The sequence below is a fragment of the Vulpes lagopus genome, chromosome 9, assembly GCF_018345385.1.
Source record: "Vulpes lagopus strain Blue_001 chromosome 9, ASM1834538v1, whole genome shotgun sequence".
NCBI lineage: Eukaryota > Metazoa > Chordata > Mammalia > Carnivora > Canidae > Vulpes > Vulpes lagopus.
Window position 1 is genome coordinate 24,656,025 of NC_054832.1, and position 26,701 is coordinate 24,682,725.

The window sequence follows — 26,701 nt, forward strand, 5'->3', positions numbered from 1 at the left end:
ATCAATAGACACCTTAAACTAGAGATCATTTATATTCATTAATCATCAATAGCCATACCAAACTAAAGTGAGAGACCCATGAAAGCCAAGTCTGATTCTATGTGTTCAATTAATTCATCCGAGTACCTTCAAAGTAGAAGCAAGTTCTCAGAAAGAACCAGAAGGAAAAAGTAAATATATTTGTTGGTTTAAAGCACAGAGTGGAATACAATGCCAAATGTTATGCAAGGGCTCACTATTTCGTATCCTTCCTTTTTCTCCTTGCCAACAAATTATAGCTGTTGGAAAAAGATATAGCAAACAATATAGAGAAATGCAAAAGATGGAACAAAGGGAAAAAATATAAGCATTCTTGAAGCCTTCCTTTATATAACTGCTCACATATATTTTATTCATTAACATTTCCTGGTACTGAACCACCAAAACACATACTGTATCAGTTCACTTCTCTCTCTTTCTTGGATTTCCACCAATACCAGCCTTCAACATCTCTGCTTTCACTGATCTCCTAGTCATCAGTTCTGTCACCATTCCAGCCACTCCTTCATTCTCCACTCAGCTTCAAAACAGTCTTTCCAAAGTAAAAAAAAAAAAAAGAAAAGAAAAGAAAAGAAAGAAAAATATGAAAAAGATGAAAGAAAGAAAGAAAGAAAGAAAGAAAGAAAGAAAGAAAGAGAAAGAAAGAAAGAAGAAAAGAAAATAGGTTAGCCCCTTCATGAAATTACTCTAAGAACTTTCCAGAGGAAAGTTTTTTAATTAATTAATTCATAATTTAGGTACCTCAAATATTAAAATGCACTGTTTGATATGCACAGTTATATCGGTTTTGTCAAAGGTATGTAGTCATATATCCACTACCATCAATAAGAAAAAAGGAAGAGATTTTACAAAAACAAAATAAGTAAAACTAATTGCTCAGCCCATGTCAGCTCTGAAGATTACTTTAACTATGGCGCAGATGCAAGTCCTCTAAGCAGTAGATATCTCAGTGGATACTTGAATGAAACAAAGAGGCAGCTATGTGAAGATCTGGAAGCACAACATTCAAGGCATAAGAAGTCAAACCTAAGTGAGAATAAGTTTTGATATGTCTGAGCTATGAAAAGGCCAGAGGGACTGTGAACAAAGAGAAGACTAGTATATAAAGATGAACTTTGGAGAGGTGGTGGGTCCAGCTCTTGTAGAGCCTTATTGCACAGGGAAGAGTTTAAGTGTTCTTCTAATTGTGATAAAAGGAATCATATGCTTTGATTTATATTTTAAAGATACCTCTGCTGGCTACTGAATAGAGAACAAATTAAAAAGAAGAGAAACAAAATCATATTTTTCAGCAAGAATACTGTAGTAGTAGCTCAGGTCAGAATCATGGCATTTTGAGCAGATATCTTAAAAGTTAAGATAAGAGAAACAGGTGAATTGCAGATATATTTCAGAGACTAAAGAAATAAGATTTTCTCTAGGATTAGATGTGATGGTAGAATGTGGCAGGGAAGCAAAAGCAAGGATATAGATTCTGTCCAGCTTTTGGCCAAAGCAACTGTAAAGGGAATGAAGGCATTCTTAGAAAGAAATTATGACCTATTTTAGACTTATTAAAGATTCATTTATGATATTTAAGTATTATCATATAAATCATGATAGACTTTAGTTATATTACTTTAAAAATATAATATCTTCTCCATTCTCAGCCCAAGTAACACCTCTTGTGGAACATCTCTTTGACTCCAGGCTTAGGTGTATACTTCTCTGTCCTTGTATTACTTTGTTTTCACCTCTAATATCCCAAATAATAGTATAGAGAGTTTTTTTTACCTGACCTAATCGTTTCTACCTTATGATCTATTAAAGTAATATATCTTAAAAATCTGGTTTTCTTTCTCATAATTTGATTTTTTGAATCATATTTTCCTCTAAGGAAGACTTTATACAAAAAATAGTTTGAAAATATCAAAGTATCAGACAATCACAGTAAGTTAAAAGGAGCACATGCAGCAGGGACTAAAAGAGAAAGAGATGTATCAAGGGACAGACAAGGGTATGAGACAATTTGCCTAAATGGAATGCTCTAGTGCAGATAATACAAATGTTCCTCTAATGTCAAGAGGGCTGCTTTGCTTTCAACAACTTTATGATATTTTATTAAATATGCCTGTGACTCTTCTCCTTTATATAACAATTCATCCTCATTTTTTGCCTTCAGTTTTGTATCTCTGACAATTTTGGAAAGATGACCCTTTATTCTTTTCTTATATCTATGTCAGAAAGATTCTTTGCTTTTATGGCCTTCTTCCTTTGTTCTTAGAATTTTTATTTTTTATTTTTTTATTTATTTTTTGCCTCCCTGATAGACGATCTGGCAATATTCCATTTGAATTAAATTGCTTTGGACAAGTAGGATTTAATAACTATTTGTTGTTGAGCTGACATACATGTAGGTAAAACTATCATTTTCTACTGAATTTATATTTCTTCTCTTTTGTATGATCCTAACCAAAGTTAGAACTGTTTTTCTACTCTCAAGATATATTAATGCAAGCAAATCCCAAGATTTTCTAGCACTGATTTTTTTCAGCTAATAACTTTTACTAATATAGTTAAATGCAATTAACTTTCACAAGCTGTGGTTATGTAGGGATCCTATCTTGTCCATTATATATACAAAACAGTTTTGCTAAGGTTACATGTTTTATTAATATATACAAAGTTAAGACCATGAAATACAAATTTTAAAATATTACCTAGCATAATGAGGTAGTACCATGTTGAAACAATATTTATGAGTGATTCTACTGTTAAATGTCTACTATCTGTACAAAACTGTCAAGAAATTTAACTACCCAAACACTTTTACCCACCTCTACATATTTAGTAACAATATAACCCCAGAAGAAGCCATGGAGCTCTAGACAAAGTTTATAGAAGAAAGATAATCTTCTAAAAAGGATTCGTGGATTGGTGAATTCAGGAAGCAAATAACTGACCCTTGAACAACACAGGTTTGAACTGCACAAGTACTCTTATACACAGACTTTTTCAGTAACTTTAGTACAGTACTTTAAATGCATTTTAACTTTTGATTTTTCTAGTAAAATTTTTTTCTCTGGCTTACACTATTATGAGAATACAGAATGTAATACATATCACATACAAAATATTTGTCAGTTGACTATCTCTGTTATTGGTAAGGCTTCCTGTTGACGGTAAGCTTTTCTTTTAAGATTTTGGGCTGTTTAAAAGTTGTATGCAGATTTTTCAACTGTACAGGGCTTGGCTCTCCTAACCACTACATTGTTCAAAGTTCAACTGTACCTATTAATTTTGTTTTCTCACATTTTTTTAATCTATGGACATTCAGGATCCCTCTTTATTTCAAAATATAGCATTTAATTAAAAACACTTATAAGCCATTTAATTTGGAGAGAGGGAGTGATGGGAAAACATGCAGTCTTAAAAACACAATGGACCTACAAAAGGCAATTTATAGAAAACAAAATGTTTAGGGGCAATCAAATTGCAATAACTCCAAGTATATTTTACCCAGGTTAGAAAATTGATGCAACAGAGAAAGAAGTAGGTGAGGAGTGGGGAAGAGCTTGTTTCAAGTATTTACTATGGATACCAAATAAAAACTATTTCAAACATAGAATATAAACTAAACCCTAAACTAGATACTATGATATAGAAAAGGCACATCCATTTTCTTCAGGAATTTGCACATTTATTGAGAATAAAGGAAACTATAAAATTGAAAATAAATTAAACACAAGAATCACCATTACTCATACATATTAAGGCTTCAAATAACAGTACCTTCCTACTAATTATGTTCTGATTGATTTGATTATGCCACCCATTATCCATAAAGTTTAAACCAAAATGGCAAAATTTTAATAATTTTTCCACTTAATGAAAATAATTTTTGTATATTTTAATATATGTATCATGTGATTACAGAAATAAATTGTTTTTATATAGGAAAATGCTTTTTTATAATAAGGGAAAGATTATTTCCATTGTTTTCTTGCTAGAGATGTTACTGCTTTAAATGGGTTAATATAGTTTTTTTGCTTTTCATTTCAACGTTGTTCTCTAGTATCATTGTTTTCATTGCTGTTTCTCTATTATACCTGGAAATATTCCCATGGTTGCTCCAAATTTTAACCTAAGTTTCACATTCCAATTTTTTAAGTGATAAATGTGTAGTAAATCTGTAGATTTTTTGAATATCAAGATCCCTTATTTTTGAAGTTATTGAACCTAAACTGAATCCACTATTCTGGAATTACATCCGAAGCATAATTAAGGCTAGTATATAATGTATGTACCAATAAGTTATACACACACACACACACTGTTTCTGATGAGTGTTAAGAAATTCTGAAGTTCTCTTGATACTTAGTTCTTTAATTGAAAAGGTTAGATTTTTCACTGATTCAATTATAAAATAAACATATTTAATAGCTATTAGGAGCCAAGAGTGGGTTCCTACTATGAAAAATAAGCAATTTCTTATTCAATAAAAAGTCTATGTTAAAACATTCTAAGCAAATAATTTTTCAGGTCTTTTCTTCAAATTGCTATCTATTCTTCAACAGTTTCATACAATGAAATGACACAAAGTTATTAAGATAACTTACAATAAGGCCAGTATTTTGAGGGAATATGATTATACTACTTATTTTTTCTTTATTTTGTTTAAATATTTGGGTTAAATATTATATGATAGTATGGTTGAATTTTTAGCTCCTTATACATTTGAAAATTCATTTCTATAGTTTAAATTTAGTGGTAGCATCAGTGGGCAATTTCTACCAGAGGATATTGTATAAGCCTTTTAGCTTTTAAAAATGCAATCAGCATTACCCATGGCAAAGGTATCATGGGAATATAGAGGAGATGGGAGGAACAAGTGATAAAAAGAACAGCTACATTTTATGATACAATATACTAAACAATAGGAACATTTCAACCAATAAGAAATTGGCTTCAATTTGGTTGCGGAACCTCTGCAATATAAGTAAGTCTAGATCAACACACACACCATCTGATATAGCAATTCTGAAGATGAACCACTGAAGAGCAGATACAACTCTTGATACTATGATTCAGCTGTTGGTATATCCAACCTGCATGGTCAGATGAGAATGGGAGAACATATCTGACTCCCCATGTTGCAAGGAGGAAATAAGTAGAGTGGGACTCTGGCAGCATCTTACTTTTGGTCAAAGAAGCACCAATCAATCCCATCATAATTATACCCAACACTAGCCAGGCATCCAACAGGAATATCATGCTGTGGGAACACAGGATGGAATAATAGGTGTGCAGGAATTAGTTTGCTGATGAGCTAATTTAACTTTTTCACTGCCAATAAATATCCTGTTCCTCATAAGTCTAGCAAAAATGGTTGCTTAATTTGATTACTCTTAATAGTGAGTCAGAGAGAAATGGAAAATACTATTAAAGTCCTCACTCCCTTCTCCAGATTCCCCAGCTTTCTCAGGGGCCACACTAAATAAGTTAGCAAGTTACCAAATGTCAACAAATTAGCTCTGCATGAGGCAGACTTTACCCCCATGTCTGTCTAACTTTTAAGCTTGTGCTCATTGTTGCTGCCTTATTTATTGAATGTGGCATGATTATGTCTTGCCAGTGACCTGTTAGAAGATTTACCAAAGGGGTTGAATTCAGGTTGCCAAGATGCTTGGAAGTAGGATGATATATATGCTGCTCAGTTGTATTAATTCTCTCCCTTTGCAACAAATCTGCCATCTAACTCTACGAAAAGTAGATATTAAATGAATTTTTATTTTTTCCCTAGTCAACTGCAATCATCACAGAGCTTCAATAAGAACTGTACTAAAGGGGCACCTGAGTGGCTCAGTTGGCTGGGAATCTACCTTTGGCTCAGGCTGTGATCCCAGGGTCCTGGGATTAAGCCCTGCATCAGGCTCCCTGCTCTATGGGGAGCTGCCTTTCCCTCTGCCTCCCTTTGTCTCTCATGAATTAACAAATAAAATATTTTTTTGAAATTAAAAAAAAAAAAGAACTGTACTCTAGTCAAATCACAAGATGGACACAGAGACATTTCCCAACACATTTTGGAATCTCATATGAGAAAACACAAAAAAAGAAAAAAGAAATTGTTACCTCATGCTTTCATTTTGCCACTAAACTAAATGTATGAAATTGGCAGCCAATGAATATACTACCATTAGTAGCTATTAGAAATTGTTTCTGTAAAAATATTCTATAGATAAATTATGTTAGCTACAAAGCATAAAATGAATAGCACAAAGTAATCTGGGAAATTTTTATTAGTGAATTGGAAAAGGAGAGAATTTGGAATTAATTATTAAAGAAGAAAACTTCATATAATATTCAAAAATGATTAAAACTATGGTGATAAAATAAACTTTGCAATTTTTTTTCCAGACCCTTGGCTGGCCTTACTAATTTACACAAAAGCCCCAAGCTCTCAGAGCCAACCCAAGCAGAACAGGCATACACTAATCAAACTACTAAGAAGTTCCTGTGATTTTTTTTTTAACATTCAAGGTTTGCAAAAGAATATAATCAGCAATCCCTGTAGACGGGTTGTAAAACAATATCAAAGGCAGTTAATCATATTACAGTAAGAAAATATTTGAAAACTCATAAAAGCAGAAACTGTCTACAGATTTCAAATATATATGGCCATGGGATTTTAAAACCTGTTTTTAAAACAAATCAAGGATCTCAGAATTGAGCTAAATACATGATTTGCCACCCAAAGAGGTCCTAGAGAGTTCTGAATAACAGTCTTTAGATCAAATTTTCTCTTGGAAAAGAGCTTGGGAAAAGGTAATGTTGTTAAAGGCACTGTATTGTGAATTTAGACTGTAAAATATAGATGTTTTGTTTTGAAAGAAATAAAGCAAGGGGAAAAGATGGATCATGAATATATGTTTATTGTAAAGAAATACTGCCTGAGGAACATTAAATATTAATTCTAGATTTCAAACTGAAAATGTGCCTACACTATTTAGTCAGATACCAAAGTGAGACCTTGACAAAATAAAATATTCATATGTAAATAAAAGTGTCCTTAAAAGAATTTAAAGTTTATCCCTGAATCTGCCACTCTAACACTACAACACTAGAAGGTTGTCAACGTGGCATAAGTTTACTTCCTTGAAAAAAACTGTGGTTTGAAAACCACAAGAAGTTCTCAGGGAGTAAAATAATACAGCACAGATAAGGTTTTTGTGTTGTTGTTAATTCAAGAATCCCTAAAACATTTATGAGAATTTTAAATTATGATTCATAATCATTTATTTATTCACTCAACTATAATTTATTTAGAATATTACAAGCCAGCAATCCAAGAGCTAGAAGATGTATAAAATTTCTGTACTTCTAAATTTTGCATTTTAGTTGGGATAAAACTGAATTGGAGAAAAAAAAGTTAATAATTAAGAACAAGCCAATTTGTTAGAAGTTACATGAAGAAGTAAATCAGAGTTAAATGAGAGGGAGTTACTACTTGCACAGGCTCTTTTGGAACCATCTGAATGTGCTCTACATGGAAGGGATGGTGTGAGATATATAGATACATATAAAAAGCAAAATTTGCCTGGAAGTTTTAAAAGAAATCTCAATGAATTGCATCCAAAGCACTGATATGACTGTTGAGGTTAGCCTTGACTTCAGAGTACAAAAATTAAGGTTTTTTGTTTTGGGTTTTTGTTTGTTTGTTTTTGTTCTTTTTGCTTTATAATTCAAGCTATGATCGAAACTTTACTGAACTAAAAGTTAGCAAACCTGAGTTCTAGTTTTCACTATTTATTCATCTCTTGTTGAATTTATTTTTAATTAATTTAATATATATTTATTAAATGCTTACTTACATATCAGATAGTCTTGAATGGAAGCCTCAATATATAGCAATAAAGACTATATATAAATTCTTTACCCTTTAACTTCCTTCATGGAATATATAACAATTTTGATTTTTTAGCAATTTAATTATGAATTTCAAATCACTGGTTTAGTTCCTCTTTCCCTCACCAGAGTAAAATCTCCACAGGATCAAGAACTGTGATGTTGACCACTATATAGTTAAATTAACACTACAGTAGATGTCATATAGTAGATGTTCTATAAATATCTGAAAAAATAACAATGAAGGAAGGAAGTAGGAGGAAAGGAGAAGAAAAGGAAGGAAGGTAGGAAAAGAGGGAGAAAGGAAGGATGAAAAGAAAGGAAAAAAGAAGAGGAAAAGGAAGAAAGGGAGAGAGGGAAGGATGGAAGGATGAGGGACAGAGGAAATTTAACATCTATTTATTAAATGTCTGTGATCAAAACAAACAACAACAATTAAACCTACCAATTTAATAGAAGTAAATGGATATCTGAAGAGCAGAATGGCTACTGCTATGACAGAGAAACACACAATTGAGAACCAATAATCCAATGGAGGTAAAGGAATCAAAGAATGCTAGTTGATAAGGTCATGCTGAGCTCTGTCACAACTTCATGTCTTTAGATAAAATAGAAGTCTGACAAAAGACTTTTTGCTGAAGTTCAGGTGAACATTTTCAACTGCTAACTAGATCTTCACTATGGATCACTCCATAGCATCGTGGACTGAATATAAACTTGTGTCCAAACTGATTTTCTCATTCTGCTCTCTACATCATTATATCTTATGAATCATGTGATCATTCATCTCATTAAGCCAAAAAAAAATGAGCCATCCCCTTCCTCACCTACTCTATCCAAGTGGTTTCTAAATCCTATCAATTTTCCTTCTAAATTTGTGACCCAATTCTTTTTCTCCATTCATACTTGTCCTGCCTTGTTCAAGATCCATATTGTTTCTCTGCTACGTTATAATCATGGCTATTTAACGAGGCCTTCCTATGCCTGTTCTTGGAGCTCTCATCCTACACCAAACCTATTTTTAAAAATCCGGATATAGTTATGTCATCTCCTTGACTTAAAAACTTTAGTACCCTTCCTTTAGTAAGTATAAACTTAGCATAAATAAAAGTTCCCCATGATTTGTCCTATAAATATGTTACTACCTTATATTCCCTGGGCTCCAGTCATACCCAAGTGTTTAAATTTCCCAAATATATCCTTTTTCTCATCTCCATAATCTGCATACTTGTTTATTCTACCTGAAATGCCTACCTCCCTTTGCATATATAACTAATTCCTTCTCACCTTTCACTTTTCCCAAATTTATACTAGATAATATTACACAGTTTTAGCATCCGTGTATAACTCTTTATAGAAGTTAACACAATACCATGTGGTAGGTGATACACTTGTCCTTCTCTATGGAATTTTGAACTCTTGAAGAGCAAAAAGTCTTGTGTGATTCACTTATACTATATCGGTGGTACATGGCTGGCTCCTTACAAATACTGAACAAATCAATTAAAAATTAATTAATTAGTATGCCATCACATTTTATTATCTCATCCATAGAATATTTTTTGGTGGCTAAGCTTATTTCTAAGTTACTCTATAGCCAAACTACTAATATTTATTTTAAAAGGAGAAAAAGTATTCCAGAATTCTGCACCTTATTCTAATCAGATTCACTTCTATTTCTTCTACACAGAACATGTATACATGCATGGACACCTGCCTATAGGCTTACTATTCAGTATATTTAGTTTTCTTACTAGGAAAAAATAGGATTAAATAGGAAAGAAGGTGGTGAATTATAAAATTGCACTGTTGATGCATATTAGCATGGCAATGAATGGTTACCTTTCATTAGGAGAGCTTTTAAAATTCCAATATATGCGAGTAAAGCATTTTAAACTGCAGTGAGTTTTGTCACCATTTTCTTAAAAGAATTAAAAATCTAAATGACTCCAGGTATAAGTTTTAAGGTAGTATATGCTACATACCATAACCATTGGGTATACATGCACATGCATGCACACACACACACACACACACACACACCTTAAAAGTGTGGAGATGAGCAATTAAATGGAACTTTAGTTAAGATAGATTTTTTTTTTTTTAATATTGAACACTAACATCAGCAAAAAAAAAAAAAAAAATCAATCAGTACAAACCAGCATCTTTTTAAAAGGGAAATAAATACAGGACACAGTTCTAAGAAGGAAGCAACATCCACAACAGAAAAAAAAAAAAAACCACAACAACAACCTTAGGCTGACAATTTAAATCTATTCATTCTTTCTAAATCTTGATTAATTAAAAAACCAATAAGAATGATTCAGGAGGTGCTACTGACACAATAAGCTAGAACTAAACATTGAGTAACACAAACTATTCTATTATCAAACATAGTAAGGAGAACAAAATAAACACCACTTCATAATACAAACCCTAATTATAAGAAAAGTAAATCTTCAGACACAATGTAACCAGACAGATGTATAATTATGTAGGGAAATATGAGACACCCACACCACTAATCTCCGCCTACTCCCTTATTACCCCAAGGTTGAATCTGTAAGAATGCTGATGGGATGAAAAAATCAATTAGTATATTTAAAACCGGAATTTATCATTTCAGTACTTTTGTTTAACCATGTAACTTTCTTATTGACACTTGACAGTATTTAGGAGCCTTTCTTAAAAATTCTTATTAAGGCTTGTATCATGCTATAGTGAAATTGCTCATTTTCCTGTTCTCCATCCCATGCAACTATAAGCTTCTTGAAAATACGAAGTACATTGTGTACAGCATCTTTAATGCCTAGCATTGCTTAGATGCATAATAGGTGTTTGTGATCTTCTGTTCCTGTTGAATAGTCAGTACCTAATTGTCAAAGACCACCAGGAACACACCCATAGTTAATCAAATAGTTTTTATGACTCATGGCAGAGGGAAAACACCCATTCTGGAGAACCATGGTCATCTCAGTAAGAGGGTGTTAGAAACGACACAGTATTTAGGACTGCACTGGGTGACTTTGGGGCAGATCAAAGGAAACAAGGTTTTGCTGGGTTTTACTCTAGATTTGATACAATTGGGAAGTAGGATTAATTCTATGATTGGTTATTGTTATACATCTTACATAGAAAAAGGTAGGACTAGACAAGGGCCAAAGATGTAATTAATAAAACAGCAGCAATGGCTCATAACAACCATGTTAGGAGGATGTATTATCCTTTTGTTGGTTTGGACAATATTTATGTCTTTGACCCTGTTCAGATATGATAATGGAGTGGTCTTGTTTTTCTTCTTGATTCTTCATAGTAAAGGAGTGGCCTTGTCTGATGAAGATATTTGGTAAAATTTTCTGGTTTCCAGAGAATACAAAGTCCTAGCTATGCATGCCAAGCCACTCCTACCAACACTAAGGCCTGACTGATAGTATCAGGTCAGCTGCTGAAAGGGGAGACTGCCTTTCTCTTTCTTAAAATAAGTGGATTAATGAATTGCTTAATACCATTTTTTCCTCCTCTCAGCAACTGACCTACTATTGCACAATGTATCAATTGCCTAATTGATCAAAATCATCAAAAACTTTAGTCCACTCATTGGAAAGGCCATTTATTGATCCACTATATACCAAACTTTCAACTGCCTTGTAATAGACAGCCTCCGTAGATGATTATCATCAAATCTTCTTCTCCTTCTAAATGTATGCAGTTCTACCCATTGATAGATACAGTCCATTTCTTTTTCTCTTGACTCTGTGATAGCTTTAAAATTTGGTTTGATCAGGGGCATCAGGGTGGCTCACTGGTTGAAGGTCTGTGTTTGGCTCAGGTCATAATCCTGGGGTCCTGGGATTGAGTCCCACATCAGCACCCCAAAGGGAGTCTGCTTCTCCCTCTGTTTATGTCTCTGCCTCTCTCTGTGTCTCTTATGAATAAATACATAAAATCTTATTTTATTTTTATTTATTTTGCTTTGATCAACTGAGTAAGCTGAAGTGATGCTGTTTCATTTCCACGCCTGACTCTTAAGAGGTCTATCTGTCTTTTGTCTTGGAAGCCAGTCACCATCCCAGAAGCCTGAGTACTCATCTTCCTATAAAAATACCCAAGCTAGCCATATGGAGAGAGAGAAAAAGGCCATGAGGAGAAACACTGAATATGAAAGAGGCATTTTTAGACCTTTCGGCCCATCCTAACCCCCAACCAAATACACAGGCATGACTAAACCAACACAAGTCTACCAGAAGAATCATCTAGTCAACTCACAGAATTGAAAGCAAATAAAATAGTTATGCTTTGGAATGACTGTTACACAGCAATAAATATTTGTAGTATCCCAGAATATGAGCTCATCTAACACTTTAGGAGTCTACTCATCCAAAAGGTAGGTATATTTCTTGAGAGTTAAAACAATAAAAAAGACATAGAAAACTACCATTTTCATTATGAGTCGTAAGAAAACATGCAAGTTCTTCATTTTTTTTTCCTACTAATTTCTGAGAAACTTTAAACAGTAAAACTTCACTGGATAACTTAAATTTTCATTTGTGTCTGTAAGAGAAATTTTATAACAAATGGGCAAAGAATGTCCATTTTACAATTTCTATAATAATTATATATGTGAGGGCAGAATTTTAAATAAAAATAAATGAAGACTTCTTAGAGAAGAACTAATGTACCCCAAATGAACAACTTTATGACCTAATATTATATAAGAAAGCAGAGTAGATGTTTGACATTATAGGCTGGGAGTAGAATAACACAATTTGAGGCAACAGTTTTGGATGGAACCATTCTGAGTAGATGACTGAAGGGAAGTAAGATTAAGGTTGCCAGATCAATAGGAGATAGGGCTGACATTCTAACAGGAAGTTCAGAAAATGCTAGCAACATTGTTGTCCAACCAGAAAGAATACTTCAACTTTTTTATTTTAAGATTTTATTTATTTATTCATTACAGACACAAAGAGAGAGAGGCAGAGACACAGGCAGAGGGAGAAGCAGGCTCCACGCAGGGAGCCCGATGCGGAACTCGATCCTGGATCTCCAGGATCACATCCCAGGCCAAAGGCGGCACTAAACCACTGAGCCACCGGGGCTGCCCAATACTTCAACTTTTAAACAATTTGTGTCTTCAAAGACACCTAGAAATATAGCTAAAATTTTTCTTACAAAGACCACTTGGGTCAAATAGCACTTCAGTTAGAGTTACTTGAAAACTTAAGAGTCTCAAACTATAGATATTACAGATGGTATTTCTTTCTAGAGATTCACTTGGTTTGGATCTTGTTCAACATGCCCATTACCAATGGTCTAATTTGATTATAGAGAAATCTCACATGTGTATCTGTGCCACATCTACTTTCAAAGAGCATAATCTCCAATGTCTATTTCACACTGAGCCATATATCATAATTGGTAACATTTACGTGCTGTATAGCAATAATTATTTTTATTTTGGTAATGCTCTTCTAAAAGCTATCAATGATACTATGAATATAACTACCATTGAAATTTCCTTTCAATGATAGTTAAAAATTAGAAATTTTAGCCAACAACCTTTAAGAACAGACTTTAAGGAAGCCTAAAGCCTGGAATAACGAAAAGATGGTACACCTGGGAAAACCACCTTTGATTCACTTACAATAAACACTAAGGAATATAACTGATTTGTGAGTAGTTGAAAATACTCAAGCTGTTGGCAGATGAGCTTTTGGTTGGATTTTGGTTGTCAAGCAAAAATTTCACTTGAATCTAGAAATATATCCTGTCCCCATAAAAAATGTCAGAGTTGCTCTGCAAAAGGAGTAATGCACTACAAGGGCGGCCCTGAGCACTGTGTTGCAAGGATTTGAAAGTCACAGTAACTTGTCCTTTGGACTGCAGCTGCTTTTGTTTTTCAGGCTCTGAGTAACAATTTTGTTGTGTATTTTAAAGGACCTGTGTCATCTGACTGAGCCTTTGGACATCTTTCTGGTACCATCCTCATAACACAAGTCCTGCAGATTGATGCCTAAATTAAGTTTAATGCAAAGCATGCCACTCCTGGTATACTGATTTGGGAAGATAGAAAACAACCAGAGGATATGATCCCAGGAAAAACAGGGCCAATCATATTTTTCACCAAACTTGGTACCAGACAGCAAAAGCTACATAGCTGGAGAACTAGGAAAAACAGCTGTAAAGGTGTGGTATGTCTTTTGACTGGAGGCTCTTTGGTACTTTGGCCAACTGGTTAAACACACATACCCACCCTAAAGTATGAAGTAAGCAAAATGTATAATTATCTTATGGCTTCTATTGGCTCAGTAAAAGAGGCACATGAGGTTTTACTAAACAAAATGAAACAGGAAACCACCAGATTAGGAGTCTGGCTGGCAAGGAAGCAGATACTAAAACCGTGGTCTCCATAGCTGGACCAAAGACAGCTGCTACTGTGGTGCTGTAAATACGGTGATGCTGCGAACGGCTGAAGTTCTGCAGGACTTGCAAGTCCCAGCCTGGCAGGCAGCAATTTTCTAGGCATGCTTTTGTAAACTGCTGAGGTATTAGATATGAGAAAGAGTAAAAAACAAAAAACAAAACACAAACCTCTGAGAGTGCTTTATTCATACTGATGCAGTTTTAACTGCAGGGGAAAAAAATGATGAGAGGGTCAGATCACAGGAAGGAGACAAAGTAAGCGAAAGTCTTGGTATTATTTTTAATTGTGAGTAACTCTGTTTTAAGATGTGTGAGCTAATCTTGTCGTTTTTACAGACAGTCTGAAATGAGAGCAGTGACCCTGGAGCACTGTGATTTGTGCAAGCTAATTGGGTTACAAATAATAGTATTCAGAAGACGGAGTATCAGAAATAATTTTCTAATTAGAACAGGTGGCCTCCAAGTACAAATGTAAAAGTACTTAATTGAGACAGAAAACTTTAATTGTAAGAGTAGGCAAAAGCTATTTCATTTTGAAACTTCTGATTAAAATATGGTAGATACATATATGGGATCTGGCCGGGAATAAGTTGTTCTCCAACTATGGCATTGTTGCTGTTCTGAGTACTAAATTTCTTTGTTGTTTAGAATTATCCCACCCATTAGAAGATGATTAGGATCTCTGCCCCCTGCTCACTAACAGAAGGGCATTATCTTAGGTTCCAGAGTAGTTGAGCAAAAGCATTTCCACATAATTAAGGGGAAAAAACTAATAGATGTACCATCTGAATATATATTTAATAAATATGAACTGATACATTTTGATCAGTCCAAGATTCCTAGCATATTAATATGGCCTTGTACCCATGATGATGTCTATTTCTGATATAATTTTGATGAGAGGAAAATGACTTCTCTGGGTTAGAGATAATTGAAATGGGGGCAAGGGAGAAGGGGAGGATGGAGTGGCAGTACATGTGAATCATCCCTTAGGTACCAAGCCTTAATTTAAAAAGTATTTCCCTGTTTTTATAGTTTGAAGCAACTATTTCTATGCTGGGAAGAATCAGTGTGGGTGAATACATATTCAGTATGAGATGGTTCAAGTTTGGGTGAAATGCTTCATAAAAAAGAGATGAACCAAGTAGGAGCTGACAAAAGTAAGCATCTATCTGTAGATCAAAGGTGAAGAAAAAGAGTCCAAGAGTGTCATCAGAGAAGATACAGACTTGATACAAATGCTAAACCAGCTGAGACCTTTTGCTAATGCAGGTCAGGAATGCCTTCTATCTAAGGAGCTCATGCATTTCATGGAAGTGACTCCATCTGGAATGGCAATACAAATGCTTTCTGGTATAGTCAGTCTCCTGTGAGACTTGCTAAGTCCGTGAGGACAAATACTAATTTGAAAGGCAAAACAAACAAAAAAGCAAAACAAAAACGCTGGTATTGTAAGCCACTAGCAGATAGTAAATCTGAAACAGCTAATTCATGGAAGATTTTGTCAGTATATGCTCATGGTCACCCCATGCAGTTACTCTGCCTACACCAAGGGCAAAATAAGACAATCAATGACTTTTTGATATTTGGCAAAACCATAACTGCCTTCTCTCTACCAATGTACCCAGTGATTTTGTGCCCTTCTCTATTAAAGTCATGCAATGGGCTCCCATGGAATGTAAAATCTAGCATGCAGATATGGTATGCCTTATTCATTCATACAAAATGTTGAATATTTGCAATTGATCTTTCCATAAAAAGAATTTATTCAATATGTTTTTAAGTATATATTAAAATCTCTGGAGATGAATCTAAAGTGACAGGCAATTACATTGTGAGATATCTAAATGTAACATAAACGTGAAGAGAAGACAAATTTATTAGTGATATTCATAAATTAGACTTTGTGAAACATCACAGTATTGTAAAAATGTGAATCTAAGTCATTACCTTACTGAAACTTTGGGGTATAGTTTTTAAAATCTTTGATTTTCCTACATGTTAATTCAATTCTATTTTCTGGCATTTTTCTTTTTTTGTTAGACAAAAACAAAAGACATTGATATTCACAAAAGTTTTTTAGCAATTTGAATTTAACATTAAGGTTACCTGAGATAAAAGTTGAGTAATGATACAAATGAGAAGGAAAAAAAAAAAGAAAAGATAAAGTTTTAGACTCAACTTCTAAGACTTACTTGTCTGAATTATATTGGTTCCTGGTTATTGCCTATTAACTATTAGAGATTCTAAATGAGATACTAAATATTTTTATTTAGCAAGTCTTTAGCTTTCTCTCTAGAAATGGTCATATTCCTTTCTTCTTATTTCCTGAACTTACACAGGACCAGACAATTTCTAGACTTTAGAGCCAGTTCTAAAATTATTATTTTTTAATTCAATTAGGCAATATAACAATACATTAGTTTCAGATGTATTGTTCAATAATTCATCAGTTGCATATAATACCTAGTGCTTATCACATCACATGCTTTTCTTAATGCCCAATACCAATTATCCCATCCACCCTCCCACTCCCTTCCAGCAACCCTTAGTTAGTTTTCTATAGTTAAGAGTCTCTCATGGTTTTTCTCCCTCTCTGTAACTTGCTATTCTGTTTTCCCTGCCTTCCACCATCATCCCCTATGCTGTTTTCTGAACTTAAAGAAGAAGAAGGAAAAAAAGGATTCCGGGGATCCCTGGGTGGCGCAGCAGTTTGGCGCCTGCCTTTGGCCCAGGGCGCGATCCTGGAGACCCGGGATCGAATCCCACGTCGGGCTCCCGGTGCATGGAGCCTGCTTCTCCCTCTGCCTATGTCTCTGCCTCTCTCTCTCTCTGTGACTATCATAAGTAAATAAATAAAGAATAATAAAAGATTTAAAAAAAAAAAGAATATATTTACATCTATTAAAAAAAAAAAAAAAGGGGATCCCTGGGTGGCGCAGCGGTTTGGCGCCTGCCTTTGGCCCAGGGCGCGATCCTGGAGACCCGGGATCGAATCCCACATCAGGCTCCCGGCGCATGGAGCCTGCTTCTCCCTCTGCCTGTGTCTCTACCTCTCTCTCTTTCTCTCTGTATGACTATCATAAATAAATAAAGTTAAAAAAAAATCTTTAAAAAAAAAAAAAAAAAAAAAAAAAAAAAAAAGGATTCCTTTCTGAGGGATTGACTTATAATTTAAAAATTACTTTTTGTAATAGTATATGTGGAATGGTACATCAAAGCAAATGGGAAAAAGAAAGTGAATATAAAAGACTGTGTTTAAAAAAATTAGGTGCAGGGATGCTGGGGGCTCAGTGGTTAAGTGTCTGCCTTCAGCTCAGGGCCTGATCCTGGGATCCCAGGATCAAGTCCCTCATCGGGCTCCCTGCATGGAGCCTGCTTCTCCCTCTGCCTGTTGTCTCTGCCTCTCTCTCTCTCTCTCTCTGTCTCTCATGAATAAATAAAATCTTAAAATAAGGTGTTATATAAATTGGAAATTATTGATCTAAAGATATAATCTTCTGTAAAAGGTCATTTTTATGTTGTGTCACTTTAGGATCTGTTACTTTGTGCCACTCTGCTTTTTTTTTTTTTTTTTTTAACTATATGGAGTAGTTTAAATTCTTATTGTATTAATACTGCTTGTGATTTAATTTTCTATCATTTATGTGCATGTATGGAATACATATATATAAGCATAAATGACATACATATCATGAATTGCAAGATTCAATTATTGTTAAGTCAATTATTTTCAACTTGATGTACAGATTCAGCACAACTGCAATCCAACAAGCTCTTTGGAAGATATCAACAAAATTATTCTAAAGTTTATATGAAAGTCAGATATCTAGAATAGCCAGCCTAATACTAAAAAGAACAAAGCTGACTCACATTACTCAATTCCAATACTTACTGTAAAACTACGTCAATCAAGACAGCATATCCTGGCAAAAAACAAACAAACAAACAAAAAAAACCCACATAGATCAGTGCAACAGAATATAGAGCCTAAAAATAGTTTCACACAAATTTAGTAAATTGACCCTTAACAAGGGAGCAAAGGCAACTCAATGAAGAAAAGACAATCCTTTCAAAAAATGGTGCTGAAATAATTTGTGGTCCCTAAGTAAAAACATAAACAAAGTCACAAACCTTTTATTTTTCAAGAAAGTTAGGTAAAAATTGATCATAGGCCTAAGGGTAAACACAAGATGTTAAAACTAGAAGACAACATAAGAAGAAAACTAAGTAACAAGTGATATGGCTTTGGTTGATTTCTAGAGCCAATACCAAAAACACAATCCATGAAAGAAACAAAGTGTAAATTATACCTTAAAATTTAATACATCCACTCTATGAAAGATTCTGTTAAGAGAATGAAAAAATAAACGGGGCACCTGGATGCTCTGTTAGTTAAGCATCCAAATCTTGGTTTCAGCTCAGGTCATGATCTCAATCTTAGAGTCATAGGGTGAAGCCCTTCGTTGGACTCTGTGCTTAGCAGAGTCTGCTTGAGATTCTCTCCCTCTTCCTCTGCCTCTGCCCTTCCCACTGCCTGTGCTCTCTCTTGCTCTAAAATACAATAAAGAAATCTTTTTTTTTTAAAGAAAAAAACAGTCAAAGATTGGGAGAAAATATTTCTAAAGCATATCTGATACAGAACTTCTAGCCAAGTATACAAAAAATGCTTAAATTTCAAAAATAAGAAAACAATCAAATTAAAAAACTGGACAATAAATTGAAAAGATTTCACCAAAGAAAATCCATATGTAGCAAGCAAGTATATAAAAAAGATGTTTAACATAATATACAATTATGGAATTACTAATTAAAACAGTGAGATACCACCGCACACTTATTATGACTGATTAAAGTTTTTAAAACTGAGAATACCAGTTGCAGCAAGAATGTGGATGAACAGAAATTTTCATTCCTTCTTGGTGGGAAGGCAAAATGACAGCAATTTTGTAAGATAATTTAACATTTTGTTACAAAACTAAACATAGTCCTTCCATATGATCCAGCAGTTGTGCTAACAGGTATTTCCTAAATGATTTGAAAACTTATGTCCCCATGAAAACCTGTATTAGAATGTTCATAGCATCTTTATTCAAAATCACTAAAAGCCAGAAGGAACTAAGATGTCATTCAATAGATGAATGAATAAGCAAATTGTGGAATACCTATACATTTGCACAATGGAACATAATTTAACCATAATAAGACATGAGTTATCAAAGCACAAAAAATAAAGAAAAATGAATCTGAAATAATAATCTGAAATAATAAGTTAAATGAAATTAAGTTAGTCTGAAAAAGCTGTAAACTACATAATTACTAATTGTACATCATTTTAGAAAATGCAAAACAATAGTGATGGTAAAAAGTTCATTGGTTTCCAGGGCTTCAGGATCAGAGAGGGTAGGGATGAATATTCATAGCACAAGAGGAGGCTACACTATTCTGCACAATTCAGGAATGATGACACTATACATGTGTCAAAACCCATAGAACTTTATACCCCAGAGTGAACCTAAATGTGAAGAGGAAGAGGAGAAAAAATAAATATTTAGGAAGTCAGAGGAATCCCAGGATGGAACACAAACTATAATAAACTGATCTAATTTTATTACAAATGTATAAAATAACCAGCACTTTTGAAGTAATGGCTGACTTTAAAATTATGGAAAGAAATACACAAGATGGGATCCCTGGGTGGCTCAGCGCTTCAGCGCCTAACTTTGGCCCAGGGCGTGATCCTGCAGACTGGGATCGAGTCCCACATCACGCTCCCTGCATGGAGCCTGCTTCTCCCTCTGCCTGTGTCTCTGCCTCTCTCTATCTCTCTGTGCCTCTCATGAATAAATAAATAAAATCTTTTTTAAAAAAAGAAATACATAAGATGATACACAAGATTTAGAACATTTTGTAGTGTCAGAAAGTAAGGAAGTGGTAAAAAATAATAATAATAGTAAGTGCAGAATCTATGTCAAGGAGACACAGGAGCCAAGCTGAAGAGTTCCCAGTGGGCAAACCTGGGACAATTTTTGTAAAAATGATGAGTAAAATTATATTAGATTAATTTAAAAAGTTATAAAATAAATATCCCTGAGTCCATACTGATATAAATAAATGACTGAATAAGTTAAAAATTACATAAATAAGAAAGAATAGACAAATCTACCACACAGGAGAATTCCAAACAACGAATGTGGATAGTGCTCAAAAAGAGCTGCAACATTAACTCTCTGCTACTTACATGTGGTTGCACATAGTGCTTCCCTCCAAAATGTACAGTATGGAAGGGAGGAGGGAAATAATAATTTTATAGTGCAGAAACCTATTATCGAGGTTATCATCAACAATGATAAGTCATGTTAATAAAACGTACCCCTGATATAACATGATGAAAGTGGCACCTTATTTTTATGGTCTTTTGACCCAAAACCCATATACCAATTCTTTTTTTTTTTTTTTTAAAGATTTTATTTATTTATTCTTGAGAGATAGAAGGAGAGACAGAGCCAAAGACACAGGCAGAGACAGAGCCAGAGACACAGGCAGAGGGAGAAGCAGGCTCCATGCACCGGGAGCCCGACGTGGGATTCGATCCCGGGTCTCCAAGATCGCGCCCTGGGCCAAAGGCAGGCGCCAAACCGCTGCGCCACCCAGGGATCCCCACCCATATACCAATTCTAATCACAAGAAAAAACATAGACAAAAATCTCAGCTGAGGGGCATTCTACAAAATATCTGACCAGTATTCCTTAAAATTGTCAAGATCATTAAAAGCAAAAGTGGAGAAAGTGTCAATAGTCAACCAAGGGAGACAGGGTAACTAAATGTAATCTGGTATCCTTGATGGAATACTGAACAGAGAAGGGGCACACATTTGGTAATAACTGAGGAAATCTGAATGAAATGTGGACTTCAAGTTAATAATGATGCCTCAACATCAGTTTGTTAATTGGAACAAATGTACCATATTAATGTAATACCCTAAATAATATGGGGATAATGTCTTTGTAATTTTTCGATAAATGTGACACTGTTCTAAAAATTAAAAGTTTATTTAAAGAATAGATCAACTTAAAAAAAGTTATTTCTATCCCATGAAACATTTTCCACATGTGTTAATATGTGTGCTAAGTAATTGTAATCTGAGCTACATGAAGTCCTGGAAATACTGCAGGTTTCATGAGCTTTATTCATTTGACAATGCATATGGAGCACAAGGAATGGAATGGGAAAAGGCACGCATTTAACACTGCTTTAACTCAGTTTTAGTTAAAGTTTCCACAGCTTACTGATCAAACAATATTGACAATGTATTTGAGGTGTGTGTATGTGTTTGGGAGAAAAAGTCTATTAAAAATCCAGGCACATCCTAGAGGAGAGTAATGTTTTAAGTTCGCTAGGAATGAATCACAGCTCAGGAGTTCATGGAACATAATAATTTTGCAAGGACTGGAAATAACTGTCCCAACAGATGTTAAAGACATAGAGAAATTCTCCTCTCAGCCCTATTTAATTCTATCAAATAAACTCTTTGATAGGGGTTATTAGATCCCTCTCCAGTAACTTCTGTTATCCAAACAACTTAATAGACTTCTACATTTATACTGTAGAAACCTAGGTTTCCAAGACTTCACAAAAATGTGTGCTTAGGGAATACCCTCCCTGAAGTCAAGCTCTCAGCAATTTATTTTTCTTTTTACTAAAAGAACCAAACCCAAGGCTTCATATTGTACCCAATAATTCAGTGTTCTCTTGAGCAAAGCACCAATGGAGAAAATGAAGTGAGAATAAAAGAACAGATAGAAAGTAGGATACTATTAAAAATAATGCATTTTAGCTAGTGTTTATTGTGTGCTCACTATATGCTAGGCAGGCAGAAGGTAAAGTTGCTTTACATCATAGCCCTGAAGTTCAAGGAACTGAAAAGCTTACACATCTTCCTATTCTTTTTTTAAATGTGTTTTTGTGAGGTACAGAATGAGAAGTAGATCTGTTATAAACAACATACTTCACTATGACTTACCTTAGTGCCAAGATCTCTTACTTTAATGATTTAATTAGTGGTTTCTAGCTCATTAATATAAATAACTTATCTTTTATGTTTTTTGTAATACATTAACTGGTTTATGGCTAATAAACTAACAAAATACAACTGTCTATATACTAGGATGAAAGACTTAGAAAGAATTTAGAGCCAATTATTTCAATCTCATTCCAAAAGCTGTCACAGATTTAAAGTTATACAGTTTCTAAGGAAAGCCTCAACTGTCTCCTATACACAATTTATCCACCATCAATTACGGAGTGATCCAAAAACTAAAGTACTCCTTGGAAAGAAGTTAGGAAAGTAACTGAACACTCATCAGATATTATTTAAATTTAGACATTGCTTTTACTATATTTTCTTATTTGGGTTTTACCCATTTCACAATATCTATCTTGAAACCAGACTGTTCACAATGCAGATAATTAATATTTAAAATAACATAGTTAGAGAGATGATTGATAGATAGATGAAATGACATCTCAACCAGAGCATTTGTGCTTGAGAAAATATTATCTGGATAGGTGACTTGTTTTGAGGACTTGATTGAATGCAACAAAGCAACTGATAGATTCATCACAGTGATATTAGTTTTTAATTTATTCAATTGGTTAGTTCACTTTAAACTGTCAATCGAGATGTAGATATATGAATAAAATCATGCATATCTTTTTCAAACCACTACATTCCTTTTTCCTTCTTTAGCATTAAATTTGCTATAGAGTTTAAATTCCTTTATAACAAACTTGCCATGACATAACAGTTAAAGGGCATGAAAACTATGTTATATCTCTTGGTTTCTCTTGGTTTCCATTAGGATTCTGCCCTTGGCTCTGTGATTAATTTTCCATTCCAGTTTTCCATGGTGATCTATCTATCACCTTTTATTTCAAGGAAACTTTTAATTCATTGTTTGCACTACTATCACCCCATCCACTAACCTAATGAGCATAATCAGATTTCCTCATTTTACTGATGTAGTTCCAAGTCTAACTAATAGCTAATACTATGCTAAGCATTATTTGTTGTGTGTGTGTTTGTGTGTGTGGTAAATTTAAAATACAAAGTGGACTTCCAGATCCAGCTGCGAGGTGGAGTAGACATTCTAAAATGCCCTCCGGCACTTCAAAATACACAGAAGCTGTCCTCTTTATATTAGAAACACAATAGAATACTAAACAGTTTTGAAAGTCCAGCTCAGATCTTACTTTTATATAAACCAGACTACAAACTCTTTGTTTTTTATCCTTCAATTTATAAAGATACTATCTTATGAGCAATTTATAAGAAAACATAAATATTAAGTAAAATACTCATTCATTTTTTAAAATTGGTTGGTCAAATAGTTTTATAAATCTATTTGTTGTGTAGATTTCTTGCTTTTTATAAATTCATTTAAACAGATTCATTGTGTTGCTTTTCCATGAATCTTCCAACAAACGTGCAAAACAATTCCCCAAACAAAATTGCATTAAAATTTTAAATAGAATTTTACCTGGCTATTTTTTTTTTTAAATTTCAGTACACTTGCTTAGACACTAATGCTAAAAAGAATCGTTTTATCAGATAAAATGTATTTATTTTTAAAGATTTATTTATTTATTTATGACACACACACACATACACACACACACACATAGAGAGAGAGAGAAAGGCGCAGAGATACAAGCAGAGGGAGAAGCAGGCTCCATGCAGGAAGCTCGATGTGGGACTCTATCCTGGGACTCTGGGATCACACCCTGAGCTGAAGGCAGACGCTCAACCACTGAGCCACCCAGGCGTCCCAAGAGGAGACTTTCACTTAAGAAGATATACTTCCACTCTTGTGCAATATTCATTTCAAGACACTAAAGATAAAACATGTGGTATGGGACCATTGATTCTTTTTATTTTTTAATTTCTGCCATTTTCAAAATGTCTCTTTGTAGTCAGGGATGAAGCATCTACCTCTTCATACTATTATGAAAATATAAGTTGCCTCTAAGTTACCTAAAAGGGTGGAAATATATACTGCGACCATAGTATACAAATAAAAGTATATCCAACTTAATAATTAGTTCAGAAGAAAGGTTTCTTTGTTTGCAGAATCAACTAGTAATTTTAATAAAAATGATTACTTTATAAATTCATAGACAAAATGAACGTATCTTTTCAAATTTATGTATTTCATATTTTACTTATTTTTCATTTATCCAAGAGATATGCCTCTCTTAGGTTTATGGTTATTCTCATTATGTTAAAAGATTTTCCTCTCTCAAAAGAAATAAATTTGTTCAATAATGCCAATGTTAAAAAGACATTTTGAGAAGAGACATATTCACAAAATTAGAAAGTGCCTTCTAATGACATCAGTATTTAGATGAATATTTGCAATTCTTTAATGATAAATCAAAAAGGTGAGTCTCTCTACTCAACCAAACTTGGAAATGAGGAAAACTATCCTCTCGATGTGCTTAGCATTGCCAGGAATACTTTTGATGATGCCTATCTTTTAAAAGCATCTTCAAATGAAAAAGCAAAAGAGAAATGAACATTGGCAGGATGAAGCTTGAGGCTCTTTAAACTGTCAACTTGTCATTTTTAAGAGAATTACGTTTAGCTTAAAATGATTTTACATTATTTCTAATTCTGCTTTTAATGCTATTTCCCATGAGTTGATTTCACTATATGCATCAGAGATAAAATATTTCTTATATCATTTATGTTAGATATAATATATATTTTTACCTGCTTTAAATTTTCCTCATTGCACTCAAGAGTTTACTTAAGGACATGCTTATCTATGGTGGGACTTAATTTTAAAGGTTAATTGAGAATTCTTTTTTACATCATAAAATAAAGTATCTTGTTGGAATTCATTTCATCATTTTGGAGAAATAAAAAAAATAGCCTTGATGTACCCACGAAAATCTGGATCCCACCACAAAGTACAATGCCTTAAGTAACATTCATATTGTGATGAGAAAAATTAAAGCAGAGAAAATATACTTTCCTCTCTAGCTTATTACAGTAATAAATCCTATAATTGAAAAAATGGACAGTTTCTTCTGCAACAGCAAACCTGGAATGAAGCAGCATGATTTTATATTGGAATAAATACACAAAGCTTTGCTTTATTCTATGGTGGGAATACTAAACATATCTTTGAAAAATCACTGGCATTTATACATAAAGAGAAATCAAAGGATTTAACAATTGTCTAGTGAATGTAGTCAATGTAGTCAGGACAGGTCGATGAAAGCCATGTTACCTGACTTGGAAAGTAAAGGTACGGGTTTAAATATCACCCTTTCCATTCACTAGTTCAGGAATCTTGAGCAAAAGATTTAGCCTCTGAGCCTCAAATGAAAAATCTGATGTCTGCTTTCTTTCAATAGATTACTTTGAAATTACGACATATGCTGGGAAGTTCTCAACACGAAGAAACCTGTATTGAAATGGGTTCACCTTGGAGTCCCGAGGTGGCTCATTCGGTTGAGCATCTGCCTTTGGCCTAGGTCATGATCCCCAGGTCCCAGAATCCAGCTCCACATTCGGCTCCCAGCTCAGGGGGAGTCTGTTTCTCCCTCCCCTTGTGCCCCTCCTCTGCTTGTGCACTCGCACTCTCTCTCTCTCTGTCCCTCAAATCAATCTATCTTTAAAATAATAAAATAAAATAAAATAAAATAAAATAAAATAAAATAAAATAAAATAAAATAAAATCGGTTCTGAATAAAGTGCTAGTTTACTCAATGGTTTAAGCGGGATTACCCACGGTGAATTCTCATCTGGTACTCACTGTTAGCCGCGTTCTTCCTTCTTCCTATCTTCCTCCCCATTGTATAAGTGGCTCAATCTGCAACATTCTACCTGGAGGAAGAGATGATACAGTGTTGGAGGAGGTCATGGAGAGGAAGTGACCCCTGGCTGGCTTGTGGGCGGGACCCGGGCAAATGGAGACTCCTGACTCCTTCCCTAGTCCACGGAATGCACGTTCTGCCCACCATTCCCAGTGTTGGGCCATCTTCAAGGACACAGGCTCCAGCCACTAATGCCTTGAGGCCTTCTTGACGGTGCACATGGCTGGAAACCACGAAGACTTCGATATAAGCTTCTACTACAGTTCTTGCAGCGCCTAAGACAAGCCTGGTATAGAACTTCCCCTGCTCATAAACACGGCCACCTAGGAGTCTAGAGCGTGGTCTGCTCCTACCTTTGGGCCTCCTTGGCCTCCACACACAGGGCCCAGTTGGCGAACCAACACACCTGGCAACCCAGCCTGGATCTCGGGAGAGCGGCATCACCTGCGGGGCAATCCTGGGCGGGCCTCAC

At 34.4% G+C, this 26,701-nt stretch overlaps 1 long non-coding RNA gene across 1 annotated transcript; it reads right to left on the minus strand.

Annotated features, from left to right (window-relative positions):
• Positions 1–396: 396 nt before the first annotated feature.
• LOC121498544 lies at positions 397–26,701 on the minus strand. Its single transcript, XR_005989833.1, has 3 exons — positions 26,583–26,701; positions 26,169–26,239; positions 397–571 (listed from the first exon to the last, which is right to left on the minus strand). It is a non-coding gene; the product is annotated as an uncharacterized LOC121498544 (long non-coding RNA).